Source organism: Macaca nemestrina, chromosome X (assembly GCF_043159975.1).
Source record: "Macaca nemestrina isolate mMacNem1 chromosome X, mMacNem.hap1, whole genome shotgun sequence".
NCBI classification, from domain to species: Eukaryota; Metazoa; Chordata; class Mammalia; order Primates; family Cercopithecidae; genus Macaca; species Macaca nemestrina.
The window spans coordinates 103,551,042-103,576,637 of record NC_092145.1 but is presented as its reverse complement, the minus strand read 5'-3'; the positions used below and the strand labels follow the sequence as shown (position 1 = coordinate 103,576,637).

The window sequence follows — 25,596 nt, the reverse complement described above, 5'->3', positions numbered from 1 at the left end:
CTCCTCTCCTCCTCCTCCTTCTTCTTTCTTCCCCTTTTCCTTCCCCTTCCCCTCCTTCTCCTCCTTCTCCTTCTTCTTCCTCTTCCTCTTCTTCTCTCTTTCTTCTTTCCTTTTCCTCCTCCCCCCCTCCTCCTCCTTCTCCTCCTCCTCCTTCTTCTTTTCTTTTTCTCCTTTTTCTTTTCTTTTTCTCCTTCTTCTTTTCTTTTTCTCCTTCTTTTTCTTTCTCTCCTTCTTTTCTATTTCTCCTTCTACATCTTTTTTTCTACTTTTCTTTTTCTTCTACTACTTGTTTTTCTTTCTTTTCTTTTCTTTTCTTTTTTTTTAAATTTTTTTTCACTTTCGGATTTCTGCTTGCAAGTGTTCTAGCAGATTGCTTCTTCTTCTCCTTGGTGATGGGGGATGTCCCTCTTCAGCTCTAGGCCTCAAGAAAGGCTTCACTTTTCTTCCTAAAAGAACAGCGATTAAGGTCACCAGTTCAGTCCTTCTTTTCCACCAAAAAGCTGCCCTCGTGTTACTTTTAAGTGAAATGTCATGGCAAACACACCCTGTACCTAGTACCTTATCGCCCACCGTTCTTTCCTGTTCTCCTTGTGGACTCTCTAAATGTGTAATCCTGAGTCAGTAGGAGCCTCAGCAATTCGTTATGTTGTTCCCCCATTGCCTTTCCTTCTAGTCAAGTCAGGTGAACAAAACGATACGTATTTCAGTGTGTACAGTCAGCCTGTCTCTGCCACATGCCAATTTGCCCACTCTCACTCACACAAGCAGGAACCCACAGACCACAGACACAGAACACATGCACGCACTCACAAGAAACCCCACAACCAGAAATGAAATCACAAATCCATACATACATGGAGATACACGCAGATGCAGACACAAACACACATGCAGACACACACATGCAGGCACACCGACACACAAAGTCGCACATACACAACACAGACAAATAAACAGGTAACCTCACATGGGCACAGGGGTTCGGGTTCAAGCATTCTCACACTTAGAGCTAAACAAACATACAAAGCCACAGCATGAGACTGCATGCACTCTCTCATACAAGCTCTCAATCACTGACAAGCAACAGGCCATGGGCAAGCATTTCTGGCTTCAGGCCTGGGTCCTCATGCCGTTGATTGGGCAACTTGGCTTTCTCCTGAAAATGAATGTGGGCATTCTTTTATCAGAAAGGCCACAGCAGTGGATGTGAAACTGGAGTGTCCTGGGTCAACCTGCTTAAAAACGGACTCCCCTTTCAGGTAGAGGCAGAGAGTCCTGTTGGGAGCCTTAGCCCTTTGTGATGTCATGGGAATCTGTAGTGCGTGGTGGCCTTTTTGAGTCCCTCTAAGCCACCATCCTCCCACCCCTGACTATGTAAAAGCCAGGACAGCCTGTGCAGCGTCAGACTTGTGTGAGTTGCTGAGTGTGCTCTCTAAGGGATGCACCTGCCTCAGGTCCTGTGGCTCCTGGTTGAACAGTCTGCCCATTCTGGTGACCTCCATCTGCCAGTCCAAGGAGGTAAACTCTACCTAGAGCTCCAGCCTTCGGGAGGACCCCTAGTTCTGCAGTAAAACCTTGTGTAAGCCAGCTGAGTGACCAGCCCCTTGTCCTGGAACAGCAGCCCTTTAATCCCAAGTCTCTTGTGGTGTCCCAGTGCCCATGATTATGTGTCATTTGTCTTTTACTTTCTGTAGGAGCAGGAGACGTGAAACCTGTAGAAGGCCAAAGGAAGGGCAAAGACTGTCTGTCTAAACAGGATTCCCTCAGGGTCTCCAGCCTACTGGTCCTTGGTCATTGGGACCTGTGAGTTTGGTGGTCAACCTGGGACCAGGTGGCTGGTTCTTTCCTCTCCCCCCTGTCTTTTTCTCTTTCTCCTTCATATTTGCTTTTCTCACATTGGAAAAGACAGAGGCCTTCAGAGTGGAGGAGCAGGGTTACAATTGTACTTGGCATTTGTGGAGCCATACTGCCATCAAGTGGAAATCGTTTCTGGAAATGGGAGGCACCTGATCTCATGTGCTGAGGAAAGTTCAGGAGTGCCAGAAAGATGTTGGTGTGGGGACCCCAAGTCTGAAACTGAGAGAACTCCTGTCTGGCCCATGGTCTATGCTCATTCCCAGGATAGAGCCCTGGCTCCACAGCTCTCTTTGTAAGAATGGACAGGCAGTGGCGGCCCACCATGGGTTCCCCTGGCAGCCCCCAGAGACTACTTGGCATGAGTTGCCCCACCCCAACATCCCAAAACTTCTTTGTTCCCAGGGAGGATAGGGTGCCCCTTGCCCCTGCGTGGTCCCAGCCAAGGGCACCCCTGAACCCTCCACAAAAGAGACCAGAGTAAATGGCCCCAGTCTCAGCCATCAGTGAACAGTGGTTTTTCTTAAAACCCATTTCAAGATGGGGAAACTCCGCCCACTGGGCTGACTGGTCTTGGGGCTGCCAGACTGTTCTGTCCCCGGGCCTCTAGATTAGCTGCTTCTTCACAGAGTTCCAATAGCAGGTACACTTCTTTAAGGGCTCTGAACCCCGGTGGGGAAAACCCTGGCTTGGGCCTAGTCTACCCAGCCCAGCACATCCACACTGATATCTGTGCCTGGAAGAAGGCAAGTGTACTTGCAACCTGTTGTCATGTTAAGAAACACCTTCCGCTGGATGGCACTGTGGCTCCATAAATGTCAATCACCCCTTTTCCTTCCTCCACTTTGCCTTTCTTTCCTTCCTTTTGCTGCCAACCAAACAAAACAAACACCAAAAAACAAAGAAACAAAGAAACTGCCCTAGGAGCACCCACCTTATCTTCAGCAGGGCTCCCCACCTATGTGGTTACTTTGGGGAAACTTGTAACAGTAGGAGTGATCTCTGCCTCTCTCCTACCTTCTGGATTCTTCTCTGGGCAGGGGGTCCCAGTAATCCAGAGGAGCCACTTTTGCTGTGGATTTGTAGCACTGGGGGCAGTGTGAGCGGGTACGGTGGGAGTGGTGTGTGGGTGTTTAGGCCTGTGTGTGGGCCACTGCAGATTCTTCTATGAATCTGCACAGGCCTCCTCAGAAGGAGACCGGTGCCTGCCTAGGGAAAACATAGGAAGAAAAGAATGCAGGAAGATCTGGACCATGTCCTTAGAGGTGGCAAGGTGACTCTGAATGTCAGAAGTCCTCGTTTTTAACATTTAACTCCCATCCCATCTAACTTTTTTCCTGTCTTCATCTGTGCTTCTATATGTTCTCACGCACATACTTGTATCCCCAATACTCACTAAAAGGTGTCTGCCTAGGCATCTCCATTCACACTCAGCTCCCCACATCTAGGTAACTCTCAATGGGCAGGGTTCTTCAGATTCCCAGTTTTCTCTTGTTCATTTTTGTTCTCCCTTTCTGTCTGGCTTCCCAATATTTGCTGGTGGAATGTGTGGGATGGTGTGGGGGTGGAGGCAGTGGGGAGCAGGGCAGTCTGTTGACTCCACTGGCTTCTGTGTGGACCCAGTACAAACCCTGGCCCAGGGGTCTGATGCTTTTTTCTGGCAGGTGACTCTTCTTGTATGATGGCACAAAAGGCCATTTGGGCAGCCACATTTCCACCTGGGACATCCAGCATTTCTGTTCACTCTCATCCTCATTGCGTATCCTGATTCTTTGTGTACTTTTGTAGTTTTTCTTCCTTCACTTTTTTCTTCTTCACTGTCTTTGCTTTTCATCAATTTCTGGTTTGGGGAGGTCAGGATCAGCCTGCAAAATCAGGGTCGGGTGGGCACAGGAATGCCCTTAGGGAGAGTAAGCCTTTTCCTAAGGAAATCAGAAGGACCCTGGCTGATCCCTGGGGGTGTAAGTAGCATCCTCCTCCCCTATCTTCCTTCTCTCAGTATTGCCATACGTGGCTCATTACCTCCTTTCTCTGGTATCCATTTCCTCCCCGTTTTTCATCTCTCCTCCCACCCATTTCTGGGGTACTTCCCTGCCTAGGCCTTGTAGACTAGAAGCTCGTGGCCCCTTGCAGTGCGATGACATCTGGAGGGCATGGCTCAGCCTGCACCTCTGTCCTCTGTAGCTTCTCTAAGCCTACTTGTAGATCAAAGCCCTTGATACCACTCGGAAGAGAACCCATCAACAAGAAGTTTCTTGGTGTTCTGTCATTTCACCGGGACATCACTGGTTTCTCCTTGCCACTTGTTGTGTATGTCACCATGCAGTGAGACACCCCTGAACTAGATCCTTCAGGACAGCTCCTGTGGCATGAAGCTGCCACTTCTTGTTCTTGTTGTATTTCTGGTTCTTCTTCCTCTTCCTCCTCTTTTTTCTTTGTCTTTTTCTTCTCCTTCTTCTCTTTCTCCTTCTCCTTCTCATTTTTCTCCTCTTTCTTCTTATTCTCTTTTTCCTTTTACTTTTGGCTCTTGGCGGGTCAAGCATTACGCTGAGACTGCTTCTTCCTCTGCTCCTGGTGATGCAGGATGCCCCTTTGCAGAATGAAAGTGAGAAAGGCCTCACTTTTGTTCTTAAAGGAGCAGAGATGAAGGTCACCAGTTCAGTCCCTCTGGTGCTCCACAAAGATGCCCATGTGTTACTTTTCATGAAATGTCACCATGAACCCACTCCTTAACCTGTTCTTCGTGGCTCACCGTTCTTTCCTATTCTCTTTGTGGATGCTCTAAATGTGTAATCCTGAGCCAGTAGAAGCCTCAGCATGTTGTCCCCCTTTGCCTTTTCTTTCAATCCAGCCATGTGAACACAACGATCCAGATTTCAGTGTGTACAGGCAGGCTGTCTCTCCCACGTGCCCATTTGCCCACTCTCACTCACACAGGCAGGTACCCAGAGACAACAGACACAGACACAATCACAGGCACTCAAAGGGAACCCCCCAACAACCACAAATATAATCACAAACACACATGCACAGGGAGATACACAGACACAAACACATACACTAACACATGCACACACACACGCACAAACTCATAGACACACATGCACACACACACACACAAATCCTCACACAGGCACAGGGTCGTGGGCCCAAGCATTCTCCCACACAGATGCACACACACATGCGTCGCCACAGGCACGAGACTGCCCACGAACTCTCCCATAAAGGCTGTCTGTCGGCCACAGGCAATGGGTTATGGGTGAGGATTCGTGGCTCCAGGCCTGGGTCACTATACTGTTGATTGGGCAACTAGGGCCTTCTCCTGCGAATGAATGCGGAAGTCTGTTATCAGATAAGCCCCAGCAGCCAGTGTGAAACTGGAGCCTCCTGGGTCAACCTGTTTAAAAAGGGACCACACTTTGGGTAGAGGCAGAGAGTCCCCTTGGGACCCTTGGCCCTCTGTGATGCCATGGGAATCTGTGTTGCATGGTGGCCTTCACCAGCTCCCCTAAACCACCCTCCTGTCACCCCATTCCCCCTCACACCCCGTGTGAAAGCCAGGGCAGCCTGCACAGAGTCCAACTTGAGTCAGTTGCTGAGTATCCCCTCTGAAGGAGACTCCTGACACATGCCTTGTGACTGCCTGTTGAGTCATTCGCCGGTTTTGGTGACCTCCATGTGCCAGCCCAAGGTGGTAAACTCTACCTGGAGCTCCTGGCCCTGGGAGAGCCACCAGTCCTGCAGCAAAACCTTGGTTAATTCAACTGGGTGACCAGCACCTTGTCCTGGGGCGGCAGCCCCATGATCCCAGTCTTCCTGTGGTTTCCCAGTGGCCATGATTACGTATCATTTGTCTTCTATTTTTTTGCATGAGCATGAGCCATGAAACCTGGAGAGCGCCAAAGGAAAAGCAAAGGCTGGCTGCATAAAGAGGATTCCTGCAGTGTCTCGGGCCTACTGGTCCTAGGTCATAGGGTCCCTTAAGTTTGGTGGTCAACCTGAGACCAGGTGGCTGGTTCCCTTTTGTCCTCCCTGTCTTTTTTTGTTTCTCTTTCCCTTTTCTTTTTTCACATTGGAAAGGGTGGAGGCTGTCGGACTGCAGGGGCAGAGTTAAGCTTGTAGTTCGTGTTTGTAGAGCCATACTGCCATCGAGCGGAATCTGTTTCTGGAAACTGGAGGCAGCTGGGCACTAGTGCTGGAGAAATCCCGGGAGCACGAAAGAGATGGTGGCGGCGTGGGGCCCCCAGGCTGAAGCCGGACGAGAGAGGAACTCCTGGCTGGCCCTTTGCCTTTTCTCATTACCAGGATGGCGCCCGGGCTCCACAGCCCTCTCCGAAAAAAGGGCAGGAAGGGGCGGCCCTCCATGGGTTCCCCTGTCCATCTCCAGGAATTGCCGGGCAGGAGTCGTCCCGCGCACAGCACCCCAAAGCTCCTTGGTTCACTGGGAGGACAGGGGACCTCTGGCCCCAGCGTGATTCCAGGCAAGAGCACCCCAGAACTCCCCACAAAAGAGACCCGTGTAAGCGACCCCAGTCTCAGCCGTCACTAGTCAGTGGCTTCCCTTAAGCCCACCTCAAGATGGCTGCCGGGGCACCTCCGCCGCCTGAGCTGACTGGTCTTGGGGCTGCCTGGCTGCTCTGTCCCTGGGCCTCTAGATTAGCTGCTTCTCCATGGGGTCCAAATGGCAGGCAGACTTCCTTCAAGGGCTCAGAACCACGAAGGGGGAAACCCTGGCTTAGTCAGAGTCCACCCAACCCGACATATTCTCGCTGAAGTCTGTGCCTGTCAGAAGGCAAGTGTTCCTGCAGCCTGTCGTGTTCAGAAACAACTGCCTCTGGATGGCAGTGTGGCTCCAGAAATGGCAGTCACTTATTTCCCTTGCCTTTCTCTTTCTCCTTTTGCTTCCAACAAAACAAAACAAACAACAATCAAATAAAATAAAACAAAAAGAAAAGAAACAAAGAAACCGGCCAAGGAGCACTCACCTCACCTACAGCAGGACTCCCCACCTACCTGGTCTCTTTGGGGAAACCCGCAACAATCGAAAGGCTCTCTGCCTCCCTCCTTCCCTCTGGATTCTCGGGCAGTGGTCCCAGTGAATTAGAGGAGCCTATCCTCAAGAAATCCCACCCTTGGGACTGTGGCATGGTGGGGATAGGTCACACTGGGGGCAGTGTGAAGGTACAGTGGAAGGGGTGTGTGAGTGCGTGGGCTGCTTGTGGGCCACTGCTGATTGCTTCTCTGAATTTGCACAAGCCTCATAAGGAGACCAGGCTGCCTGCTTGTGCGCAGCACACTTGTCAATAGGCAGCACACTCTTTCTTGGGGAAGAGACAAAAGCTTGGATCAAAGCAGCCAGGTCCAACAGGTGTCCATAGATTGTTGAACCTTCAAGCAGAAGGGAGTCGGGCAGGGTGTCTGTATTCTCTGATGGTAGTTTGTATTTCTGTGGGATCAGTGGTGATATCCCCTTTATCATTTTATTGCATCTATTTGATTCTTCTCTCTTTTCTTCATTAGGCTGGCTAGCAGTCTATCTATTTTTTTGATCTTTTCAAAAAACCGGCTCTTGGATGCATTGATTATTTTTTGACGGGTTTTTCCTGTCTCTGTATTCTTCAGTTCTGATCTGATCCTAGTTATTTCTTGCCTTCTGCTAGATTTTGAATTTGTTTGCTTCTGCTTCTCTGTTTCTTTTAAATGTGATGTTATGGTGTTGATTTTAGATCTCTCCTGCTTTCTCTTGTGGGCATTTAGTGCTATAAATTTCCCTCTACACACTGCTTTAAATGTGTCCCTGAGATTCTGGTACGTTGTGTCTTTGCTTTCATTCGTTCAAAGAACATCTTTATTTCTGCTTTCATTTCATTATTTACCAAGTAGTTATTCAGATGCAGATTGTTCTGTTTTCATGTAGTTGTACAGTTTTGAGTGAGTTTCTTAATCCTGAGTTATAATTTAATTCACTGTGGTCTTTGAGATTGTTTGTTATAGTTTCCGTTTTGCATTTGCTGAGGAGTGTTTTACTTCCAACTGTGTGGTCAGTTTCAGAATAAGTGCAATGTGCTGCTGAGAAGAATGTATATTCCATTGATTTGAGGTGGAGAGTTCTGTAGATGTCTATTAAGTTCACTTGGTCCAGAGCTGAGTTCAAGTCCTGGATATCCTTGTAAATTTTCTTTCTCATTGATCTGTCTAATACTGACAGTGGGGTGTTAAAGTCTCCCACTATTTTTGTGTGGGAGTGTAAGTCTCTTTGTAGGTCTCTAAGAACTTGCTTTATGAATCTTGGTGCTCCTGTATTGGGTGCACATATATTTAGTATAGTTAGCTCTTCTTGTTGCATTGATTTCTTTACCATTATGTAATGTCGTTCTTTGTCTCTTTTGATCTTTGCTCATGTAAACTCTGTCTTATCAGAGACTAGGATTGCCTTTTTTTTGCTTTTTTTCCCTGCTTTATTTTGCTTTCCATTTGCTTCATAAATATTCCTCCATCCCTTTATGTTGAGCCTATGTGTGTCTTTGCACATGGGATGGGTCTCCTGAATACAGCACAGCAATGGGTCCTGACTCTTTATCCAATTTGCCAGTCTGTGTCTTTTCTTTGGGGCATTTAGCCCGTTTTCATTTAAGGTTAATATTATTGTGTGTGCATTTAATCCTGTCATTATGATGCTAGCTGGTTATTTTGCCTGTTAATTGATGCAGTTTCTTCAGCATGTTGATAGTCTTTACAATTTAACATTGTTTTGCAGTGGCTGGTACTGGTTGATCCTTTCCATGTTTCGTGCTTCCTTCAGGAGCTCTTGTAAGGCAGGCCTGGTGGTGACAAAATCTCTCAGCATTTGCTTGTCTGTAAAGGATTTTATTTCTCCTTTGCTTATGAAATTTAGTTTGGCTGAATATGAAATTTTGGGTTGAAAATTCTTTTCTTTAAGAAAGTTGAATATTGGCCCCACTCTTTTCTGGCTTGTAGGATTTCTCCCGAGAGATCTGCTATTATTCTGATTGTCTTCCCTTTGTGGCTAACCCAACCTTTCTCTCTGTCTGCCCTTAATATTTTTTCCTTCATTTCAACCTTGGTGAATCTGATGATTATGTGTCTTGGGGTTGCTCTTCTCAAGGAGTATCTTTTTGGTGTTTTCTGTATTTTCTGAATATGAATGTTCACCTGCCTTGTTAGGTTGGGGAAGTTCTCCTGGGTAATATCGTGAAGAATCTTTTCCAACTTGCTTCCATTCTCCCCGTCACTTTCAGGTGCACAAATCAAATGAAGTTTTGGTCTTTTCACATAGTCCCATATTTCTTGGAGGCTTTGCTCATTTCTTTGGTCTCTTTTTTCTCTAATTTTGTCTTCTTGCTTTATTTCATTGAGTTGATCTTCAATCTGTGATATCCTTTCTTCTGCTTGATTGATTCAGCTATTTATACCTGTGTATGCTTCACAAAGTTCTCGTGCTGTGTTTTTCAGTGCCATTAGGTCCTTTATCTTCCTCTCTAAACTGGTTATTCTAGTTAGCAATTCATGTAATCTTTTTTCATCTAAACTAACTTCCTTGCATTGGGTTAGAACATGTTCCTTTAGCTTGGAGGAGTTTGTTAGTACTCACCTTTTCTTTTCTTTCTTTTTTTTTTTTTTGAGATGGAGTCTCACTCTGTCGCCCAGGCTGGAGTGCAGTGACCAGATCTCAGCTCACTGCAAGCTCTGCCTCCCGGGTTTACGCCATTCTCCTGCCTCAGCCTCCCGGATAGCTGGGACTACAGGCTCCCACCACCTCACCCGGCTAGTTTTTTGTATTTTTTAGTAGAGACGGGGTTTCACCGTGTTAGCCAGGATGGTCTCGATCTCCTGACCTCGTGATCCACCCGTCTCGGCCTCCCAAAGTGCTGGGATTACAGGCTTGAGCCACTGTGCCCGGCCTTACTCACCTTTTCCAGCCACTTCTGTTAATTTTTCCAAATCATTCTCAGTTTTGTTCCTTTGCTGGCGAGGAGTTGTGATTCTTTGGAGAAGAAATGTTCTGGTTTTTGGAATTTTCAGCATTTTTGTGCTGGTTTCTCCCCGTCCTCATGGATTTATCTACCTTTGGTCTTTGAAGTTGGTGACCATCAGCTGAGGTCTCTGATTGAATGTCCTTTTTGTTGATGTTGATACTATTCCTTTATGTTTGTTAGTTTCTCTTCTAACAATCTGGCCCCTCTGCTGCAGGTCTGCTGGAATTTTCTGGAGGTCCACTCCAGACCCTGTTTGCCTGGGTATCACTAGTGGAGGCTGCAGACCAGCAAAGATTGCTGCCTGTTCTTTCCTCTGGAACCTTTGTCACAAAAGGACACCTGCCAGATGCCAGCCAGAGCTCTTCTGTATGAGGTATCTGTCGGCCCCTGCTGGGAGGTGTCTCCCAGTCAGGATACACGAGTGTCAGGGACTCACTTGAGGAGCCAGTCTGTCCGTTATCAGAGCTTGAATGTTGTGGTGGGAGATCTGCTGCTCTAGTCAGAAGTACCAGGCAGGGATGTTTACGTCTGCTGAAGCTGCACCCCCAACTGCCCCTTCCCCCAGGTGCTCTGTCCCAAGGAGGTGGGGTTTTATTTATAAGTCCCTGACTGTGGCTGCTGCCTTTCTTTCAGAGATGCCCTGTGCAGAGAGGAGGGAATCTGGAGAGGCAGGTTGGCCGCAGTGGCCTTGCTGAGCTGCGGTGGGCTCCACCCAGTTCAAACTTCCTGGCAGCTTTGTTTACACTGTGAGGGTAAAACCACCTACTTAAGCCTCAGCAATGGCAGATGCCCCTCCCCCCACCAAGCTGCAGCATCCCAAGTCAAACTCAGACTGGTGTGCTAGCAGCGAGAATTTCAAGCCAGTAGATCTTAGCTTGCTGGGTTCCATGGGGTTGGGACCCGCCGAGCCAGACCAGTTGGCCCCCTGGCTTCAGCCTCCTTTCCAGGGGAGTGAATGGTTTTGTCTGACTGGACTTCTGGGTGCCACTGGGGTATGGAAAAAAAAAAACCACTTCTGTGGCTAGCTTGGTGTCTGCCCAAATGGCCATCCAGTTTTGTGCTGGAAACCCAGGGTCCTGGTGGCATGGGTACCGGAGTGTATCTCCTGGTCTGCGGGTTGTGAAGACCATGGGAAAAGTGCAGTATCTGGGCTGGAGTGCATGGTACAGTCCCTAATGGCTTCCCTTGGCTAGAAGAGGGAATTCCCTGATGCCTTGCACTTCCCTGGTGAGGTGACACCCCCACCCTGCTTTGGCTCACCCTCCTTAGGCTGCACCCACAGTCCAACCAGTCCCAGTGAGATGAAGCTGGTACCTCAGTTTGAAATGCAGAAATCATCCATCTTCTGCGTTGATCTCGCTGGGAGCTGCAGACTGGAGCTGTTCTTATTCCGCCATCTTGCCAGCCTCCCACTTTTTTTTTTTATCTTCACTGTCTTTACTTTTAGTCCACTTGTGGTTTGCGGAGGGTTGAATGGGCATGGACACATCACCAGGGAGAACTTGCTTACTTTTCCTAAGAAAATTAGATGGACCCTGTCTGACCCCTCAAGTGCATAATCAGAATCTCCCTCCTCTTTCTGCCCTCTCTCCCTATTTGCCATAGGTGGCTGATTACCTCTTTTTTGGGGGGTCTGGTTTCTCCCCCTTTTCATCTCTCCTCCCATTTCCAGGGTCCTTCCCTACCTTGGCTTGTGTACTAGGGACTTGGTGGCCACTTGAAGTGTGCTGATGACATTCAAAGGGCAAGATTTTGCCTGCACCTTTGTTCTCTTTTGCTCCTGCAGGCCTACTTGTGGATCAGAGCCCTTGATCCCACTCAGAAAGGACCCCATCGATGAGAAGCTTTTCAGTGGTGTGTCTTTTCACCTGGATGTCACTCGTGTTTCTTTGCCACTTGTTGTGTATGTCATCATGCAGTGATACACCCCTGAACTAGATCCTTCAGGACAGCTGTGGTGGCATGAAGCTGCCACTTGTTCTTTTTCTCCTTCTATTTCTTTGTTCTTCTTCTTCCTTTTTCCTTTCACTTTCAGCTCTCTGCGGGACAAATATTCTATCCAGACTGCTGCTTCTTCCGCTCATTGGTGATGGGAGTGTCCCCTTGCAGCACCAGGCCTGGAGGGAGGCTTCCCTTTCATTCTTAAAGGAGCAGAGATGAAAGTCACCAGTTCAGTTTCTCTGGTGAACAATGAGAACAGTTGGACACAGGGTGGGGAACATCACACACCGAGGCCTGTTGTGGGGTAGGGGTAGGGGGGAGGGATAGCATTAGGAGATATACCTAATGTAAATGACGAGTTAACGGGTGCAGCACACCAACATGGCACATGTATACATATGTAACAAATCTACACGTTGTGCACATGTACCCTAGAACTTAAAGTATTAAAAAAAAAAAAAAAAAAGAGAGAGAAAGAGAAAGCCACCCAGGTGTTACTTTTAAGTTCAATATCATCGTGAATTCATGAATTTTCCAGTACCTCTTGGCTCATTGTTTGTCCCCATTCTCCTTGTGGACTCTGTAAATGTCCAATCCTGAGCCAATGGGAGCCTTGGCAAGTTGTGTCCTGTTGCCTTTCTTTCCAGTCCAGCCATGTGAACACAACAACGATTCACATTTCAGTGTGTACAGGCAGGCTGTCTCTGCCACGTGCCCATTTGCCCACTCTCACTCATACAGGCAGACGCCCACAGACCACAGACAGAGACACACACACATGCACTCTGAAGGGACTCCACACCCCGAAACGTAACCACAAACACACAAGCAGAGACACAAGAAACCTCACACGGGGCACAAGGGTGTGGGCCCAAGTGTTCCCCCACACAGACATGCACGTAAACACACCACCACTGGCATAAGACTGCCCACAAACTCTCCCATACAGGCTCCGAATCACCACTTGCGATGGGCATGCTTTTCTGTCTCCAAGACTGGGTCATCATGCCATTGATGGGGTAACTTGGGCCTTCCTTTGAGAATGAATGCAGGAAGTCTGTTATCAGATAGGCCCCAGCAGTGGGTGTGAAACTGGAGCTTCCTTGGTCAAACTGCTTAAAAACTTACACTCAGAAAGGATCCCATTGTCACAAAGCTTCTTGGTTGTGTGTTTTCTCGTGGGGATGTCACTGGTGTCTCTTTGCCACTCCTGTTCATTGTCATTGCTTCTTCTCAGTCTGATTCTTTTGTCTTTCTTTTTTGTTTTTCTTTTTTTACGTTCACTGCTTTACATTGATCTTAACATAATTGGTATCAGTTTCAGTTTTTTTTCTTTCGTGTTTTTCAATTTCTTCTTTTACTATTTTATTTAGTACTTTCAGATTGTAATCGATTTTTGTATTTTCTTTCTATCATTTTTTCTGGACCAAAGGTAGTCATTTTAGGTGATGAATTTTTCTTCCCAGTGGTGGATTCATAGTGATATTTTATCTTCTTTTAATTTCGTGGTTTTTGAGTCTTTTTTTATTGAGTTGTTTTTTAGTGGTTACTGAATGGCTTTATTGAGTGTTATATGAAATATTTTTCTCCATTTATTTTACTCTAACTTTTTTTTTATGGCTTTTCAGGGCATTTAAGGAACTTAGTTTTATTAAAGTTGATTATGTATCAATGAGGGATTATTAAGTTGTTATTTTGGAAAGATCATTTCTCTTTTGCATTGTATGTTTTAATTTTCTTTTGCTTATTGTTTAAGTGACCCAAGTTATGAACCACATTATTATTATTATTATTATTTTGAGAAGGAGTCTCACTCTATTGCCCAGGCTGGAGTGCAGTGGTGTGACCTCGACTCACTGCAACCTCTACCTCCCAGGTTCAACCGATTCTCCTGTGTCAGGCTCCTGAGTAGCTGGGACTACAGGTGCATGCCACCATGTCCAGCTGATTTTTTTGTACTTTTAGTAGAGATGGGGCTTCACCATGTTGGCCAGGATGGCCTCCATCTCTTCACCTGGTGATCTGCTCACCTCGGCCTCCCAAAGTGCTGGGATTGCAGGCGTGAACCACTGCAAGTGACGAACCACATCTTTTCTTTTGCTGTTCACCTTAGACTCTTGATCATATTTTGGGGTATTTCTTTTTTTTTAATTTGATCAAATGTGATAGTAAGAAATGTCATATTTTATGTGTCATTAATAGCTAATAGAGAATATATTTTTGTAATATATATTTAACCTTTACCTCATTCTATAATACTTTTTATATTTCTGTCTTATCTTATACACAATTTTTACTACATTGAGAAATTTATTCTTAAAGTAGTGATAAATCAACTCATTTTAATATAAATTCATGATTTTATAGATTATATGACTTGGCTTAAATAGATCTTTCTGAGAAATCAGGAAAGTTTGAAAATCATCAATAAATTATGCTTTGATAATGAAAATATTTTAATAAAAATGCTAAAAACACTTAATTTAAAACCAAAACACAGTATAGCATCTGGTAAAGAGATTTAAACCTATGTTGCAAAGATTATTAAAATCATTCATATACAATGACCCTTTATAGAGATTCATTTAAATGAAATTTTATTTTTCTGCATCAAAATGAGGAGGTAATCATGACTAAGAAATTTTGGATTACTAAATTTTTTTTTTTTTTTTTGAGACGGAGTCTCGCTCTGTCGCCCAGGCTGGAGTGCAGTGGCGCGATCTCGGCTCACTGCAAGCTCCGCCTCCTGGGTTCACGCCATTCTCCTGCCTTAGCCTCCCGAGTAGCTGGGACTACAGGCGCCCACAACCGCCCCCGGCTAATTTTTTTTTTTTTTTGTATTTTTAGTAGAGACGGGGTTTCACCGTGGTCTCGATCTCCTGACCTTGTGATCTGCCCGCCTCGGCCTCCCAAAGTGCTAGGATTACAGGCGTGAGCCACCGCGCCCGGCTACTAAATTCTTAAAAAATTGTTCACTTTTATAATTCTATTAAGGTACAATAAATCAAACATATGCCATATTTTCTTTATCTTTTGTAGAAATTTAAAGTATGACAACACGCTCCTGTTATGATTGGTGTTTGAAAAATTGTTTACTACAACATTTGAAATAGTAATCCACAAATTGTTTAACTTTTTTATTATACCAGCTGAGAATATATTTGCATAGTTGTGAAAACAATTGGAAACTGTCTCAGTTCTCTTCATTTTGAGAAATACTATGTTTTGGTGGACCCATCTGGTGGAATTTTGTGCAGATATTTTAAAAATATTTAAGTTTATGTGGTTACTATGAGATATTATTAAATAAATAAAACATGTCTGGAGTAATGTGTATAATACAAACTTATTTTGTGTAACAACACACAGAAAGAGTTACATGTTGGTAAGTATATATGTCTTTGATTGATTATGGAAAAAATTATTAGGCATTTATTCCATACTTTTAACATCTTTTAACTTCCACAGATTTAGAATTGTTTTTCTGGAAGAAATTGTTAATTTTCTCTTTTATACATTTTATATTGTTTTCCTCATTTTAATGCCTTTGTATTATATTTCTAAATACAATTTTCTTTTATAAAACATGCAAACTTTATATGAAGAAAAACATCATAAGTAAACTTAAAGACTATATACAATATGGTTCCATTTAAAAGACAGTTAATGGATGTCACTAATTCTTAGAATATATAATACACTTTTTTATGTTAATACAGAAACAAAGCCTGATAGAAATATAGTCAAAGAAAGGCAATTCATAGAAGACAAAAAATATATGGCCAATAATAATAATAAATATAGTTGACTTTAATATTAGGTCATCATATTTGCCACAATCGAAAGTCTCCAGAATTCTCAGTTTTAGAAAGGATTTGGTTAAATATCTATACTCTATAAAATTATACATTTCTAAAGTATTTTATCTGTATCATAATTTTAATGTTTGTAAGTTTTGACTTGTGTTTTATTTGTAGAATATATGGAAATAATTCTATAGATGAACAAATTGGCTTTATTGTTTGTAATAAAAATGTTGCAATCATATTAAATATCTTTCAACAGAATGATTTTAAAATTATACTGTAATACAATGCAATATTTTGAAACCATTGAAATATTGAGACTGATCTATTTTTATATTAAAAATTTATTAAGACATTTATAAAAATAAAAACAAATTGCAGAAGTGCATGCTAGGATGATCTAATTTATATTATAAACTCCAAATCTAAATTATTATATAATTATAAATACTATGTATGTGTACATTTAAATAGAAATAAAAAGGTCTAGAAAGAAGTGATACCTATGTTTTCTTATGGAAATAGGAGAAAGACTGAGGAATGGTAAAAGTTCAGCAGTAAGAAGAATTCTGTCTATGTTGTTTGAATTATATACAGTTAGATTTTATTCATGTATTTATTCATGTATTATTTGTGTAAATAAATAAATATAAAATTTCCAAGGAATATAGCAGTTTGTCAAGGGGCTATGAGGGAACAATAAGCCTGACTGATCAGTTTTGGAAGCCTAATAAAACACGAGTAACAGCAGTAGACATCCCTGTACTTTTTGGAGGAGAAATATGCCTAGGATAATAGAAACATCTAGTCCACCTAACACATAAATTATTTTGCATTCAAATACATTAGATACCAACAAGATGCAGGTTATCAGCATTGTATGCCTTTGATTTAATATTTATTAAGCACTCATCGAATAATTTTGCATTCTCTTTAACCTGCTTAATAGGGAAAGTGGGGTGTTTTCTGCTCAACAGACATATCTGACCTGTATGATCATGGAATTTCTCATTATAAGTCAATAAACTTTTGTTCTCTTTCTGTATCTTTCAGTCTTATGAACAAGCATGATTTCACTTCCTGAATTTCGATGAATTATAAGACATGGGCAAGATCGGGTTGTAAGACCTCTGCGATTTAAGGCCATGGCCTGGATCATGGTGAACTTACCAAAGCAAATAATGCCTGTGAGATGGTCCTGCAGCAGCCAACCAGTGCGCTCTTTTGGTGACATCCAGTTCTTGTTGTATAACTTTATATTCCTATAAATCCATTAAGGCCCCAATAAAGTTTGTCTCTAAGTGCTGTGTTAAATCTATATGACTACATGTAGTAAATTGTGAAATTTAAGTAAATATTTTATAAGAACTCCATATATATAAAGCTTTACTAAAATTGGTGTTGAAATATGACCTTCTTCCTACATTTTTTCATTTATTTATGTCTATTTGTTCATTTATTTCAGTGAAAAATACAAGAAAAGAGAGGAAGGTCAAATCCAAGAAAAGAATTAAGTTTCCAGTACACTTTCTTTACCTTGCTGTCAATTTTTTCATGGAATCTACATCTTTTTATGCTAATCCTCATCATATTATTTTACATCTTAACTATTTTTTTCTTACTAAAATGGTTAGTGGTCTTGTTTTTTTATAATTTTCTACTTTCCTTCTAAAATGCTTAGTATTGAACAGATAGAATATCCTAATTAAAAACAGTAATAAATATTATGGTGAAAAAATACAAGTAAATTGGAAAAACATTAGATAGCAGCTTTCAATATTTCATATAGTTCATAAATTTTTCAGGAATTAGAGGGTTATAGAAAAAAATTTATAGACTATAATAATTACCAGGGATATAAAAAATAAAACTTCTACCTCCGAATTGTAATAAAAGATAAACAGATTCAAAAGCATATATTATATCTGAAAATGTCGGATAAACTTGGCCTATAAATTAAAATATAAAATAATAATACAATTTGTTCAAATAAGTAATTAAAGCTGACATTATAAAATGAATATTTAGGGAGATTGTGAAACCTGAATATTTTACACAGTCCTCTGAAATTAGTCCCTAGTGTCAGAATTAAAGAATCTGAAAAATCACAAATGGAGGTATGGTGACATTTACGTATATTCTAGAGTTATGTTATGCACACTTAATAAATTATAGACAATTATTTTAAAGATAGTATAATATTACTAATCACACATTAGAGTTTTAAAACTTTTGAGCCAGCCTGAACATCACAAACAGTAATCACAGACTTCTTTAAACTGACATCTGGTGAAAGGCATTTTGTGCATCAGAAGGCATAGTATTATAAAGATGATGACACTCTTCAAAATAATCAAAATATTCAATGAAATCCTCATCAAAAATAAGGTTGTCTACTTTGAAGAAATTTATAACCTGATTCTAAAGTTCATATGAAAATGTAATGGACCCAGAATAGCCAAAACAATCTTGAAGTATACAAAGTTTGAAGAGTCACATTACCAAATTTTAAAACTTATTACAAAGCTACAATAAACAAGTCTATGTGGTACTGGCATAGGATATAAATATTGATCGATGAAATAGAATCCGAAGTCCAGACATAAGCCCTCACAAAAGTTAATTTGCAGCCAATTAACTTCTAACAAGGGAGGCAAGACAATTAAAAGGGGAAATAACTATTTTCAACAAATTGTCCTGGGACAACGTGGTATCCACATGCAAAAAAAAAAAAAAAAAAAAAAAAAAAAAAAAAAAAAGAGAAAGAAATGCAAAATACAAAAATTAACTCGAAATAGGCCAAAGACTCAAATATAAGTGTTACACTATAAAACTCCTAGGAGGAAATACAGAATAAATTTTTGTGACCTTGAATTAGGCATTGGATTTTTAGTTCTTACACCAAAAGCACAAGTTAATAAAGGAAAAAATAGATAAACTGGACATAATTAAAATTTTTTAAAAAAACTTTTGATTCAGTGAACACAGTAAAGAAATTTGAAAGACAGCCACAGCAAGAATATTTTTTGCATACAATATGTCTCATTAGTGACTTGTATCTAAAATATATAAGGCTGGGCATGGGGCTTATGTTGTAATCCCAGCATTTTGGGAGGCCAAGGCGGGCAGATCACTTGAGGTCAGGAGTTTGAGACCAGCTTGGCCAACATGCTGAAACCCTACCTTTACTAAAAATACAAAAACAAACAAACAAACAAACAAAATTAGCCGGGTGTGGTGGTGCATGCCTGTAATCTTAGCTACTCAGGAGGCTGAGGTGGGATGATTGCTTGAACCCGGGAGGCAGAGGTTGCAGTGAGCCGAAATTGCACCAATGCACACTCCAGCCTAGGCAACAGGGCGAGATGCCATCTCAAAAAATAAAATAAAATAGAATAATAAAATAAAATGAAATATACTAATTATGGCTAAATAATAAAACAAACAATAAACCAATTTTATAATGATGAAAGGATCTGAATAGATTCTTCTGTAAAGAAGACATACAAATCACAAATTACACATGAGAAGATGCTCAACACTATAAGTCATCAGGGAAATGCAAATCAAAATCACAGAGAGATAGCAATTGATACCCAGTAGGATACTTACTATTTTTTAAAATAGCAAAATAATAAATGTTAGAGAGAATGTTGGAAAACAGGAACATGCGGCATTGTTGCTGGTAATGATAAATGGTGCAGCCACTGGGCAAACAATTTTGTGGTTCCTCTCTAAGTTAAACATAGAAATAACGGCCAGGCATGGTGGCTCACACCTGTAATCCCAACACTTTGGGAGGCCAAGGTGAATGGATCACCTGTGGTCAGGTGTTCCAGATCAGCCTGACCAACATGGTGAAACCCCGTCTCTACTAAAAAATACAAAAAATTAGCCCAGCTAATCAGGGGGCTGAGGCAGGAAGTTCCTTGAACCTGGGAGGCAGAGGTTGCAGTGAGATGAGGTCTCGTCACTGCACTCCAGCCTGGGAGTGGCAGAGCAAGACTCCGTCTCAAAAAAAAAGAAAAAAAAAAAAAGAAAGAAATAACATGCTACCGTGCAATTTTACTCCTGATACATAGTCAAAATAACTAAAAAACAGGTGTTCAAACAAAAATTGTACAGGACCATTTACAGCAGAAATATTTGTACTAGGAAAATGTGGAAACAATTGAAATGCCCATCAACTGGTGAATAGAAAACAAAAGGTATATTCACACAATGGAATATTAATTTGGTCATATACAGGAAATAAGTATAGATACTGCCAGAATAAACCTTGAAAGCATTATGCCAAAAAAAAAAAAAAAAAAAAAAAGGAAAAAAATTCTTGCCTGGTGGTCTGGGAAAAGCAAAAGTATTATGCTATGTGAAAAAAGCCAGTCATACAGTAGCATATATTATATAATTTCATATACATAAAATTTTCACAAGAGGCAAGTCTATAGGTTCAGAAAAATTGTTATTTGCTTAAGAATGGAGTTTCCCTTAAGTTATGATTGAGAATTGATGTCTAAGGACTGTGTGATTTTATTCAGGGTTAGTGAAAATGTATAAGAATTGACTGTAGTGATATTTACACATATCTATGCATATCTATAAATATCCAAAACCATTGAATTGTACACTTTAAATCATGGATTGTACTATATGTGCATATCTCAAGTTGTTTAAAACAATAGGTGTCTGGCTAGCACCTCCAAAGTCAGCCTCTCCCAACTTATTAAATTCCTATGCAGCAAGATGGCAAAATGGAACTCTTCAGAACTCATAACTTTGCAGAAGTATCCATTTGAACAACAACTATTCATGCACAAAATTACCTTTACAAGACCTAAAGAAACCAGGTGAGAGATTACAGCACCTGGGTGTAGCAAATAAAGAAAGATGCATTTAAGAGAAGAGAAAGGGTGGATCATTTGAAGTCAGGAGTTTGAGATCAGCCTGGCCAACATGGTGAAACCCCGTTTCTACTAAAAATACAAAAATTAGCCGGGTGTGGTGGCAGGTGCTTGTAATCCCAGCTACTCGGGAGGCTGAGGCAGGAAATTTGCTTGAATCTGGGAGGCGGAGTTTGCAGTGAGCCAAGATTGCCCCACTGCACTCCAGCCTGAGCGACAGAGCAAGACTCCGTTTCCAAAGGGGAAAGAAAAAGAATGGGAAAAGGACAGTTTTACATTACCCACATCACCCCTCCCCCAACTCTAGGTAGCACAGCATGGAGAAAGATACCCAGCTATGAGGGGAAGAAGAAAAAACTTAGTACTGGATTGCCTCTAACCCCCAAACTCGGCCCATTCCAGTAAAACCTTGCACCAGAGAGGCCGCCATAACCCCAGGTTACAGGCTGGTACATGTGGACTGAACTTCCAGGCCCATCTTGACACCAGGAAGAATCCTGCAGACCCAGGCTCTAGGCTTGCACAATAGACTTGGACTCCAAAACTGCCCCAGCAGCAGGTTGGCTCCAGTGGCCCCAGGCTTCAAACTGGTACCAGTACCAGACCTCAGGCCTGTCCCAGTGCCAGGTTAACACTGGCCTCAAACACCAGGTGGGGACCCATGAAGATATGCTCAATGCCTTCCCAGTGCCAGAAAGGTCTCATGGTCCCACCTTTCAGCTAACCCAGGGTCTAGGCCCTCCCAAATAGACCTCAGTGCTCGGCAGGTTCTCATAGACTTAGACTCCAGAGTTGTCCCTGTGTACCCATATACAAGACCAGTATCCAAGGCCCCAGGATCTAGACCAGACTTTGCTATCCTAGAATCTAGGCCAGCAACTGTATACTCAGCCTCAAGGCTGACATCAATGGACAAGACTCTAAGCTTGTCCCCATATTCCCAGGCTTCAAGCCAGCCCAGTGGGCCCCCAGGCTCCAGACTAGCCCCTACAGACCCAGGCGCCACACTAGACTTAGCAGTAGACCATCCTCAGGCTCCAGGTTGGTCCCTGTGGGCTTACACTTCAGAGAACTCAGAGTCCAGGCCTGTTTCAGGAGACCCAGTGTTCAGGCCTATTCCTGTATACTCCATGCCCCTTGGACTGAAGTTCCAAGAACACCCCTGTAGACTCAGAATCCAGGTCAGCTTTTGTGGATCCAAGATCCAGAGCCACTCCTGCATCCTTAGGTTCCTGGCTGGCCCAGTGTCAGTCCAGTTCCTGTGGACTCAGACTTCAAACTCATCCTAGTAGAAACAGATGCCAAAGTGCCTGGCCAGCTCCTGCAGACTCAGGGTCAAGTCTCAACCCAGCTCCAGGTCAGCCCTTGTGGACTTAGGCTTGAGGTTGGCCATCATAGATACAGGCTCTAGGCCTTCACTCATGTACCCAGTCTTCAGATTCATCCCTGCAAACCTCAACCTTGTTGAAGTCTACTCCATTGGATCCAGGTGTCAGGTCCGATACCACAGATGTTGACACCATACTCAGCTGCCTGCTGACCCAGGTACAAGACCTACATGCCTGAGGACTCTGGAAGCAAGCTCATTCTCAAATGTTGCCAGATGGCCTGCTCAGAATCCCTGGATAGGCTGACTGCTGAAGGGTTTTACCTGCTAAAGCCAGTCTGCAAGAACTGGAATAAGCCCTTACTTCAGATTTGTAGAAATAAACATATGGCAGTAAGAAATAGGAAAAGCCAGGTGTGCCCAAGATGGCCGAATAGAAACAGCTACAGCCTCCAGCTCCCAGCATGAATGACACAGAAGATGGGGGATTTCTGTATTTTCAACTGAGGTACCAGGTTCATCTCACTGGGGCATGTCAGACAGTTGGTACTGGTCTGCGGGTGTAGCCCAACCAGCGAGAACTGAAGGAGGGCAAGGCATCACCTCACCTGGGAAGCACAAGGGGGAAGGGAATTCCTTTTAATAGCCAAAGGAAATTGAGACACACAACACCTGGAAAATTGGGTAACTCCCACTCTAATACTGTGCTTTACCAAGGGTCTTAGCAAATGGCACACCAGGAGATTATATCCCACACCTGGCCCAGAGGGTCCCATGCCAACGGAGCCTCCCTCATTGCTAGCACAGCAGTCTGAGATCTAACTGCAAGGCGGCAGCGAGGCTGAGGGAGGGGCGCCCACCATTGCTGAGGTTTAAGTAGGTAAACAAAGCCACCAGGAATCTTGAATTGAGTGGAGCCCATGGCAGCTCAAGGAGGCCTGCCTGCTTCTGTAGACTCCACATCTGGGGACAGGGCATAGCTAAACAAAAAGCAGCAGAAACCTCTGTAGATGTAAAAGTCCCTGTCTGACAGCTTTGAAGAGAGCAGTGGTTCTCCCAGCACGGAGGTTGAGTGAGATCTGAGAACGGACAAATTGCCTGCACACGTGGGTCCCTGACCCCTGAGTAGCCTAACTGGGAGACATCCACCACTAGGTGCAAACCGACACCTCACACCTCACACAGCTGGGTACACCCCTGAGACGAAGCTTCCAGAGCAAGAATCAGACAGCAACACTTGCTGTTCGGCAATATTCTATCTTCTGCAGCCTCTGCTGCTGATACCCAGGCAAACAGGGTCTGGAGTGGACCTCAAGCAAACTCCAACAGACCTTCAGCTGAGGGTCTTGACTGTTAGAAGGAAAACTAACAAACAGAAAGGACACCCACACCAAAACAGCAGCAGTACATCACCATCATTAAAGACCAAAGGCAGATAAAACCACAAAGATGGGGAAAAAGCAGTGCAGAAAAGCTGGAAATTCAAAAAATCAGAGCGCATCTCCCCCTCCAAAGGAACACAGCTCATCGCCAGCAACAGAACAAAGTTGGATGGAGAATGACTTTGATGAGTTGACTACTGGGTACATAACGAAATGAAGGCAGAAATAAAGATGTTCTTTGAAACCAATGAGAACAAAGATACAACATACCAGAATCTCTGGGACACATTTAAAGCAGTGTGTAGAGGGACATTTAGAGCACTAAATGCCCACAAGAGAAAGCTGGAAAGATCTAAAATTGACACCCTAACATCACAATTAAAAGAACTAGAGAAGCAAGAGCAAACACATTCAAAAGCTAGCAGAAGGCAAGAAATAACTAAGATCAGAGCAGAACTGAAGGAGACAGAGACGCAAAAAACCCTCCAAAAAATCAATGAATCCAGGAGCTGGTTTTTTGAAAAGACCAACAAAATTGATAAACTGCTAGCAAGACTAATAAAGAAGAAAAGAGAGAAGAGTCAAATAGACACAATAAAAAATGATAAAGGGGATATCACCACCAACCCCACAGAAATACAAACTACCATCAGTGAATACTCTAAACATCTCTATGCAGATAAATTAGAAAACCTAGAAGAAATGGATAATTCCCTGGGCACTTACACTCTCCCAAGACTAAACCAGGAAGAAGTTGAATCCCTGAATAGACCAATAGCAGACTCTGAAATTGAGGCAATAATTAATAGTCTGCCAACCAAAAAAAGTCCAGAACCAGATGGATTCACAGCCGAATTCTACCAAAGGTACAAGGAGGAGATGGTACCATTCCTTCTGAAACTATTCCAATCAATAGAAAAAGAAGGAATCCTCCCTAACTCATTTTATGAGGCCAACATCATCCTGATACCAAAGCCTGGCAGAGACACAACAAAAAAAGAGAATTTTAGACCAATATCCCTGATGAACACTGATGCAAAAATCCTCAATAAAATACTGTCAAACCGAATCCAGCAGCACATCAAAAGCTTATCCACCATGATCAAGTGGGCTTCATCCCTGGGATGCAAGGCTAGTTCAACATATGCAAATCAATAAACATAATCCAGCATATAAACAGAAACAATGACAAAAACCACATGATTATCTCAATAGATGCAGAAAAGGCCTTTGACAAAATTCAACAGCCCTTCATGCTAAAAACTCTCAATAAATTCGGTACTGATGGAACATATCTCAAAATAATAAGAGCTATTTATGACAAACCCACAGCCAATATCATACTGAATGGACAAACATTGGAAGCATTCCCTTTGAAAACTGGCACAAGACATGGATGCCCTCTCTCACCACTCCTATTCAACATAGTGTTGGAAGTTCTGGCTAGGGCAATCAGGCAGGAGAAAGAAATCAAGGGTGTTCAGTTAGGAAAAGAAGTCAAATTGTCCCTGTTTGCAGATGACATGATTGTATATTTAGAAAACCCCATCATCTCAGCCCAAACTCTTCTTAAGCTGATAAGCAACTTCAGCAAAGTCTCAGGATACAAAATCAATGTGCGAAAATCACAAGCATTCTTATACACCAGTAACAGACAAACAGAGAGCCAAATCATGAATGAACTCCCATTCACAATAGCTTCAAAGAGAATAAAATACCTAGCAATCCAACTTATTATGAAAATCGCCATACTGCCCAAGGTAATTTATGGATTCAATGCCATCACCATTAAGCTACCAATGGCTTTCTTCACAGAATTGGAAAAAAATGCTCTAAAGTTCATATGGAACCAAAAAAGAACCTGCATTGCCAAGACAATCTTAAGCCAAAAGAACAAAGCTGGAGGCATCACACTACCTGATTTCAAACTATACTACAAGGCTACAGTAACCAAAACAGCATGGTACTGGTACCAAAATAGAGATATGGACCAATGGAACAGAACAGAGCCCTCAGAAATAATACCACACATCTACAGCCATCTGATCTTTGACAAACCTGACAAAAACAAGAAATGGGGAAAGGATTCCCTATTTAATAAATGGTGTTGGAAAAATTGGCTAGTCATAAGTAGAAAGCCTAAACTGGTTCCTCTCCTTACTCCTTATACGAAAATTAATTCAAGATGGACTAGAGACTTAAATGCTAGACCTAAAACCATAAAAACCCTAGAAGAAAACCTAGGTAATACCTTTCAGGACATAGGCATGGGCAAGGACTTCATGTCTAAAACACCAAAACCAAGAGCAACAAAAGCCAAAATTGACAAATGGGATCTAATTAAACTAAAAAGCTTCTGCACAGCAAAAGAAACTACCATCAGAGTGA

General features: G+C 42.8%; 1 protein-coding gene across 1 annotated transcript in view; it reads left to right on the top strand.

Annotated features, from left to right (window-relative positions):
• Nucleotides 1-16,899, top strand: part of LOC105465867 (negative regulator of P-body association) — a 147,247-nt gene extending 130,348 nt beyond the window's left edge. Inside the window, exons 3-4 of the mRNA XM_071088761.1 lie at nucleotides 10,066-10,224; nucleotides 16,652-16,899. The gene's annotated coding sequence lies outside the window, so the exon portion shown is untranslated. The remainder of the gene's footprint in view (nucleotides 1-10,065; nucleotides 10,225-16,651) is intronic.
• The last annotated feature ends 8,697 nt before the right edge of the window (nucleotides 16,900-25,596 follow it).